Below are 8922 nucleotides of genomic sequence, written 5' to 3'. Positions count from 1 at the left end.
ATAACAAAAATACTTTTGGCCGTGAAAATCTTAAATCATAAATCATGTTAGTGGTACATTGTTCCGCAATAAAAGGCAACGGACGGGATAATAGATTACCCTGGGCACTTGTTAGGGCTTTCAGAGTTTCCAAAACTTCCATTGAAAACATCTGGCGTACCTACAGTTACCGATTCTCGTCCCAAGTTCAACTTCAGTGAATTTGGAATATTTTTTAGCACAATTTTCGATGATTCACTTTTAAAACACTGCACTCTAATCACATTACTATAAAGTCAACTAAATAATCATTGTTAATCATTCGGATTGCAAATTTCTACAGTATGGCTATTTTAATGTGAGCTCCTTCTAACAAAATGTGTAAGTTTGGTAAAAGTGTGAATAATTCTTTAATACACCTATTTGAATTTCGAATGAATAAATATATGAACGAATTAGTTAATAAATAGAATCTTGGAAACAGAAATTAACACATTTGCCGACATCTTGTCTGAAATCCGGCAGATAGACTCTTTGTCCATGACAATGCATTCTGTCAACTATGACAGAATGCATTGTCTTATGCTCATATGCATTTCATTGAAATCGGATCAAATTATTCAAATTTACCCAGTTAATATACGAAATAAATCTCGTTACCATCCTATCAGAATTTGGCTTTAGTGATAGCGCAGCTCATTCATTTTAGTACCTTTAATCCTTGCCATCGACAATGAGTGTATCTGCTGATTTTCAGCTCGATCGGAGTAGTATTTAAATATGTTCTACTTGTACTGATACATGACATACGTATGCTTACTGTTTAATTTCCACTTCCAAGGTTCAATTTCATTCATTCATTAATTTATTTATTCATTTTATAACAAAAACAAATTCTAATTCATATATATGCATTTAAAAGACAAACTAATGTTGCACAAAAAGCTTTTATAACATTTTAGTTGTGGTTTATCTAAAATTTTTTTTTTTTTTTTTGTATTAGGCAATTCACCCTAAAAAGAGTGCTATGTGCCTTCAATAATAAGGCGACTAGCGCCATCTTTTGTCAGTTAGTCAACTTATATTTATCCTAAGAAGAATAGAAGAATTGAAATACTAATAACAGCATATTCCTTCCTTATTATGGTTTTTAAATTTATTACATATCCGTGTAATTATTATACTTTTTTCAAACCAATTAAAAGAAAGGAGAAATTGTTTTCTTTGAAAGTTATTGCTTTTCCAATATATATTTTACCCCACAAAGATGGTAATAAATAAATTGAAAAGTTATTTATGACAGCTGCAGCCATTTTGTTTTTAAAAAATTACTGCAGTACCAATATTGACCCCTCAGGACTCTGGCATATTTACCGTTACATTTATTAAAGATTTTGTCAAAAGATCGGAGAACTTATAAAAATCAATATAAGTCGAAAATTTATGAATGTATCCGAAAACTAAGAATTTTTTTTGAAAGGTGATGAAATAAGTTTACAAATTTTCTTATTAAAAATAAATATTTAATTATTGAAAAAATAAAATTTTGAAGACAAAAATAAAAAAAAAGTTTAAGAAATAGCTCGTTTCGCGTTATCAGTCGACACACTAAAATAACTGAAAATAATAATGAAATAAAAATAAATTTTAAATTATTTTTTTCTAATTAAAAATTTAGGCGTATTAGATCTATCAAAAAAATTATACATAAAGATGCAAAAGTCGGTCATTTTGAATACATGTAGGATAACAAAAGATTTTTTAAATATTTATGTTGAGGGATCAGTAGGATTTATAGGCCCTGTTAGAAGCTCTACCGAACCGAACACTCTGATATAAAAATATCTGGAGTCGGTGAATTATTTTCCCATTTGATCTCTGGTGAGTTGACGTGTTCTTCTTGTATTGTTTTGTATTTATTTTGCTTATATAATGCACTTACATAATGTTGATTGACTAGATGATCATTTGTGGAAAAGTGAGTGGAAGGGTTAAGTTTTTCCTTTGGGGAAGATTTAACCCGGACAACTAAATCGGAAGTTAAAAAAAAAAGACAATTGTATTATACCCATTACTGTTTTCTCACTTTTTGTCGTTTTATACGTAATTAATTTAAAAAAAAATCTCAAATTTAATATTTTTTTCTCAAACTTTCCAAACAAACCTTGGGTTTCACAGAGGTGCACATTTTAATTCTTCTAGATTTGTCTATAAAGCGTGGTGTTTTCTCTTTCGAACACCGTTTAAATCGTATTTTTCACCATGACAGTTATTGAGCTGGTCCCAAACACATTGATTTTTCGGGTAGTATCTGTTTGCAAATGGAACAAATCAGCATGATAGGATAAAGAAAATAACTAAGTACCTACGTCATCAGTGGGTATATATTCGAATTACATTAAAGGTCACAACCTCTCGAATAATATATAGGCATTTATGCAAAGGTGGCCGTGTTGTTAATATATACCTTTTCACCTACACAACTAGATACTTGCTTTTTATGAATAAATCCCATTGAATTAAGAAATCAATACTTAAAACGTCATTACCCCAACGTGCAATCACCGAAGTGCATCTCATAATGACTATAAAATTAACCTGTAATGTCTTGTTAGAAATTCCGAAAATGATTACTTGCACCCAAGGCATAATATTACATTTTAATATTTCGTAATGATGCATTTTACTAATGATAAGTAGATATAAATACTACGCATGCAATCTTCAGAATGAATATTTTTCTGGATTATGAAAGTTTTTTACCAGGAAAGCGCTGACGTCCATTGAACGTAATAAGTAATAATTACAAATAACATTATTTATGTTCTGCTAGGTGTGATTATTTGTAAGTGTGACAGCTGTTTCACTTTTCTAAGACATTGCGAAACTGTTGCTTATCCGTTTGGACCTAACCACCAAAAGAAAAACTATAATTATGTCCAAGATTTTGAAAGAAATAAAAAAAGTATGTGAAAAGGGTGAAGATAAATGATACGGATTAAAAATCTTATATTCTTTCTTAACCTTCCAGCGGGCGCGTTGAGAAATTTCCCTTGAGCGGGCGCTTGTCGTAAATTTTACGTCATCAAGTTTTCTCCATGTAAGTGGTGTTTTCTGTATACAAACGTTAGGGAATTTCTTTAAGGATATGAAAAATCATAATAGGCAGTACTTAAAAAAAAAAAATTAACTTTCTTAAAAAAACGAAGCAACACTCTAAACATGTTAATATTTCAAAACAAAATATTTTATCGACCTATTTAGTCAGAATCAATATTCTCATCCTTGCAATTGTTACAAACCACCTCAACTGAAGAATGGTTCTTGCATGTAAAGGACTGGCAACGGCAACACTTCATTGATGCTGAGGATCTTTTCTTATCTAGTGCACATAACCAACAAACACCGCATTTTGGAAAGCTTCTGTTTTCTTCTTCTGTTATCGGTTCAACTGCCCTACCGTAATTCACGTTGACAAAATCATTTATATCTTGCGGTAAATGTTTGACATTTGATTAGACTCTAGCATAGCTCGAAGCTCGATGCTTACAACTAAGTCGCAAGAGTGGGGGAAGCGATAAGGCGCGTTTGTCGTAAATTTTACGACAGCGCGCCCGCTGGAAGGTTAATAAAAAAGCGTCCTCTTAAAACTATCATAACAACACTAAGAAAACAAACAAATTTGTTGTTATCATGGATGCCTATCTAATGCAGTTAAACTCTGCACGTGAACACTACCTTAAAACGTTGAAATTTCGAAAAAGTGATATTTTTTTTAGTTGTACAATCATGTAGAATCACCTCCTTAAGTCTGTATACTTTACCTACGGATACCTTGTTAAAGCGAGTATTATTTTTAGAGATTAAATTGTGAAATAACACAAATTCATCAATTAAAACCTATTTGGGCACGCCGTGATTTGAACCCTCGACCACGGAGGTCATCAAATATAGGATTTTCCAATAAGAGGTGTTATTTTGATATTCAATCGTATAAGATCAATGGTTTCGTTGCTTGTGTGGCGAGTAGCGCCGTTTTGTTGAAAACAAACGTTGTCCATATCAATACTATCCAATTCCGGCCAAAAAATATCATTAATCATCTCTCAATAGCGCAATCCATTCACCGTAACTGTTGCTCCAGCCTCATTTTCGAAAAAGTAAAGTCCAATGACTTCGCCGGATCCTAAACCGCACCAAACTGTCACACGTTGAGGATAGAGAAGCTTTTCAACAATAACTCTTGGGTTTTTCGAGCCCTAGATGCTAAAATTTGCTTGTTGACGAAGCCACCGAGGTGGAAATGGGCCTCATCACTCAAGACGATTTGCATTTGATTCACTCAAGTGAATTTTAATAATTTCAACGCATTGTTGAAGCGTGTATCGTTCCATTTTTATTAATAACGTAGTTTTTACTTGTCAAATGTCAAAAAATGACAGCTTCAAAAGTAACATCTACCGAAATAGCGGGCTGTTCAAAATAACACCTCTTATTGGAAAACCCTGTATAAATAATTAACAAGGATATCGATGATCTATAACTGACCAATGAAGAAAAACTTGTAATTAAATATAAGTATGGTAAAAAATGTTTTTTTTCATTATCAATTCTCAAAGCCAACTTTAAGAGACAAAATAAACCAAATCAAAGCCACTGCAGACAGAATAAAAAAAAAATGACACACTCAACGGCTGTGCGAAATGATTTGATTCGAATTTAGAATTTTATGATGGGATCCGAATGAATGGCGTAATGACAGTTTAATAACTGGCCGAGATCGCGCTGGACCGCGTATCGGCGGCAAAGATTAACAGGGGAGGACTTTCAATTGGCGGACAGAATGTTTTGTGAATGCCCAACAAAGAAAGAGGTAATTTTTTAGTGAAATGATCAAATTATTTTCATCATTCTTAGAGAAAAAATGTACGTAATGTCACTTCAGTATAATATTAGCGCGAATACGATTGCTAAACCATTAATTTACCGCGTTTAACGACGTCAGTGGTAAAAATGGTTCGGAGTTTTCACATTCTTATTGTAAATACTGCAAAAAATTAATATCAAAGCAATTTTGCTTGACTTTTCAAGTTATTACTTTTACACCGCAATGATGCTTGCATCCGTGATGCTAGTTAAGAAATATGCAAAAAGTTCTCGGACAGGAACTTAGCACATAATTTATAACGATAATATCAACGCCCTTGTGGTGATTTTTCACAAAAAACGGCGCTGTCTAAATTATCCCATTAATATTATTGTTTTATTGAAGAAAAATATAATACTACTAAATCTAAATGAAACGTGAAATTGAACAAGACATAGATATTAAAAGACAAAAGTCACAACTTGGAATTGATCCTAGGATCTTTTGATTTACCTGGACAGCGTGTTAACCACACGACCATTGGGACCTGGTTATTAAACGTCGTATTTGTTGGTCTCATATTTCAATAAAAATACTGCGAATTTTATTACCATTGTGTGCATGTTATAAATTAAGACATTTAATTTATATTTCTTGTTTTTAAAACTAGCAAAAACATTAAAGTTATTTAATTCAAAAGAAATGTACGTGTTCGAAATTTCCATAGAAATACGACTAAAAACAATCGACATTCTAGTATCTTCTATGTTTTTAATTTTCATACGAGACCTGTGAGAAGGTCGCTTTTTATAAACGTCCTTTATGACTATGGTGATTTAATTTTGGGGTGTTAGGCGGTGTTACGTTACCTCCTTCTATTGCCAACATTTCTAGCAGATTTTGAGATGAGATTCCATTATCAGGGCAGATGTTCAATCTTTTAGGACGATCGTCAATTGTGTTTATGACGTTTTCTGATTTTTTTGTTATTTCTCTGAAATTTATTGAAAAATCAGACATGGGCCCATCTTAAAATGATCTGTGTCTGCCAGGGCAGTCCGTGCCTGGTCAACGGTGGATAGGTGTGGAAGAAGCGGAGAGGGAGACAGCCTATGATAAAGGGTGTACCTCCATAATGACGCCTGATTGGTCGAGCCCAACACAGGGTGTTTGGTATTTCTGACAGGTGCCCTGTGATGCCGGTAAATTAAACGTCATTTGGGTTTGATGAGATTAGACGATAGGATGTTTTAATGATAATATCGAGTACCTACTATTAAAATATGAAATTCTTATGGAAAAAAATACCATACAACTAGGTAGTTAACCATGCGCTTAAATATTTTTTAAATAATCAAATCAAATGGGTACTTAGGTTGAAAGTATAATTTTACTCCACCGCTATCCACCATTTTGCAGATGTTTTCTATTAAATTTATTCTTAGCAATATTAACCCATCATCTCTCAAGGGTTTTTTCAGTATCTTTCCAATCAAGGGATCTCTTTTCTTTCAGGTAATGAGATGACCCTTTAAAACCCCACCCAATTTTCGACCCACGTGCTGTCGTTTAATATTGTATTGAAAGGTAAAAAGATCACAACTCTGCTAAAGCTTAAAAATAATGTAATAAATTAAAACAATTCTATAACAAAGCCGAATTGAATACCTGTATAAAAAATAATTATAGCCATAACTCCGGGATGTATGGCAGATGTGAAACATCGAAAATGATTTTTATTGAATGGAGTGAAAATGAAAGTAGACAAGTCTTTATATTTTTGATATAAAACAATTATTTTATTATTAAAATGTTTTTTTTTTTAAATTTTATTTGGTACAATATTTTTGTACATTTAAAGTTTTCCAGTAATGTAGGTCTCACTGGGTGGCTTGCACGTGCTGAGAACTTCATTTTATAATATGAAAATATAATCTACATAATACATTTAAAATTAAAAATACATAATAATATATTTAAAATTAAAAAATAATACATTGAAAATAATCTTGTGTGTTTGTAAGTGATGTGTGTTTATATTGGTTTTGTGTGTTACGTGTAGGTTTTTATTTAAATTTTATGCTATGAAATTTTGGTAAAAATTGTCTTTTTTGTTCTTTAATCCATTTTGTAATTTTGTGTGTGAATTTATTTTTACTTTCCTCAATTTTAATTTCAAGTTTTACACTGTTGAAAGCTTTTATTTTGTCATCATTTAGAATACATCTATTACCCATTTTAGTGTGAGATAAGTACCGTACTATATCACACAGAGTTTTAGCGGCCACGCAGAAAGAGCCAACGAGTCACGAGGCAGGCCGAATAAATCGTCGTTCCAAAAGATATTTCATATTCTGATTATGTTGTATACAGACGATTAACATTTGTAATTAAAAAAAATTTCTACTTCAAATAACTATTTTCAGCTTGCAAAGTTTTACTGACCGAGCATAGCGAAGTTCTGTTTTAATAGGACTGTTTTGAATTCCGTCTGCCTGTAAAATTTTTTGTACGTTCCGTTTCGGTTTCAAGATGGTGGCCATCATAATGGTTCAATAAAGATTATTTTAATGTGAAATCGTCGTGTTTATTCAGACTTTCTTATTTATTTATTTTTCAATACCTACTTGGATAAAATATTTAATTCCTTATTTGAAATATTTATTTTTATTTTTATTTATGTCGGTGGGTATTTTAATATCCACGCATTTAAAAACCTTTCGCCTTGGCGGCTATCCTACAAGGCCGTCCCTCCGAGCCACCATAATTTAAGCCTAACGAAAAAATGTTTATTTTTACGTAAATTGTAGTATGCATTACCATCTCACGTCATTCTTATTTTTAAAACGAATTTAATTTTTTTTAAATTAATGTATAAATTTTTATTGAATAAATAAAAAAAACAAAAAGTAATGATATTCTTACTGTTGTTGCTATGGTAAAAGTGCACCAAGAAAACAACCCCCTGTGTGTTGGGATTTTTGCGGACAGGCGTATGATTTGAAGATCCAAAGCATCGAGCTCTCTTTGTATTAATATCCACAGGGCGTTTTATTTTCACAAACAACTGAATTAATTCGATCGGGATGCTAATTTTATTCCACGGCAAAAATTATATTCGGATTAGAGAACCGGCTATCAATGTGTGCAAGTCTGGAAAATAAACATCTGGTCAAAGAATAATAAAACCATTGAAGAAATTGCATTTGCAAGGTGTTTTTTAAATATTAAGCACAATGAATTTTAGTATGTTTACTAGCGCAGACCCGCGAAAAATCACGGGATGTTATAATTGTAGGATTCGTGAAGCTCAAAGTATTTATTAAAAATATATTTGCCTGAGGATTATTCACTGCAGAAAACATACAGGGAAAATTTTAGAGGGGATCAGAAATTACCACATCATCTGTCAAAATTATATTCAATAAAATTACTTATAACCATTACATTTGGCCCACCTGCGTTAAAACAACAGATCGGAAATTGGTCAAATAAGCAGTAACAATAATTCCGCTTTCTTAAAGTGTATATCGCTTCGTTTTTTTTTCCCAAGTTACGAATATCCTGACAATATTTGATAATCTTCTACTACCGTCACAGTAAGCGGAAAATGTTACTTGTGTTGTGATGGAGGATTTAGCCAGCCGAGGAATTGAACGTACTACGCCTGGGTGGGACCCAGACGCGTTGTCAACTCAGCCACCGACCGGTCGAGTCACTTGTAGTCAACTAATTCTCGATCAACATAAAAAAGCACACTTACTTTTGACTCAATTTGCAAAAATGCATATTCACATTAAGACATTACTTTTGCTCAACCTTCTATATGACACTAATCGTTCGAGTGGAATGTGATTGTTGACCATCAAATTTGTCTCGTCAATTAAACGAGTGTGAAATTCTCCTATGGCCTTTCCTTATATTTGAGTAATTTTTTATGTGAATACCGCGCAAGAGTCCCAACTGCTCCCAACAATCTGGAGCCAGAAAGACTATGGCATCCATAGTTGGGGTATGTTGTGATGCTGAAGTCGGCGGGAAGAGGAAAGGATATGGGGGAGAGGAAGGTGGGAAAC

Source organism: Hesperophylax consimilis, chromosome 22 (assembly GCF_061612785.1).
Source record: "Hesperophylax consimilis isolate HC1 chromosome 22, BYU_Hcon_1.0, whole genome shotgun sequence".
Taxonomy (NCBI): Eukaryota; Metazoa; Arthropoda; class Insecta; order Trichoptera; family Limnephilidae; genus Hesperophylax; species Hesperophylax consimilis.
The sequence above is the reverse complement of the archived record's forward strand: the minus strand, read 5'-3'. Positions refer to the sequence as shown.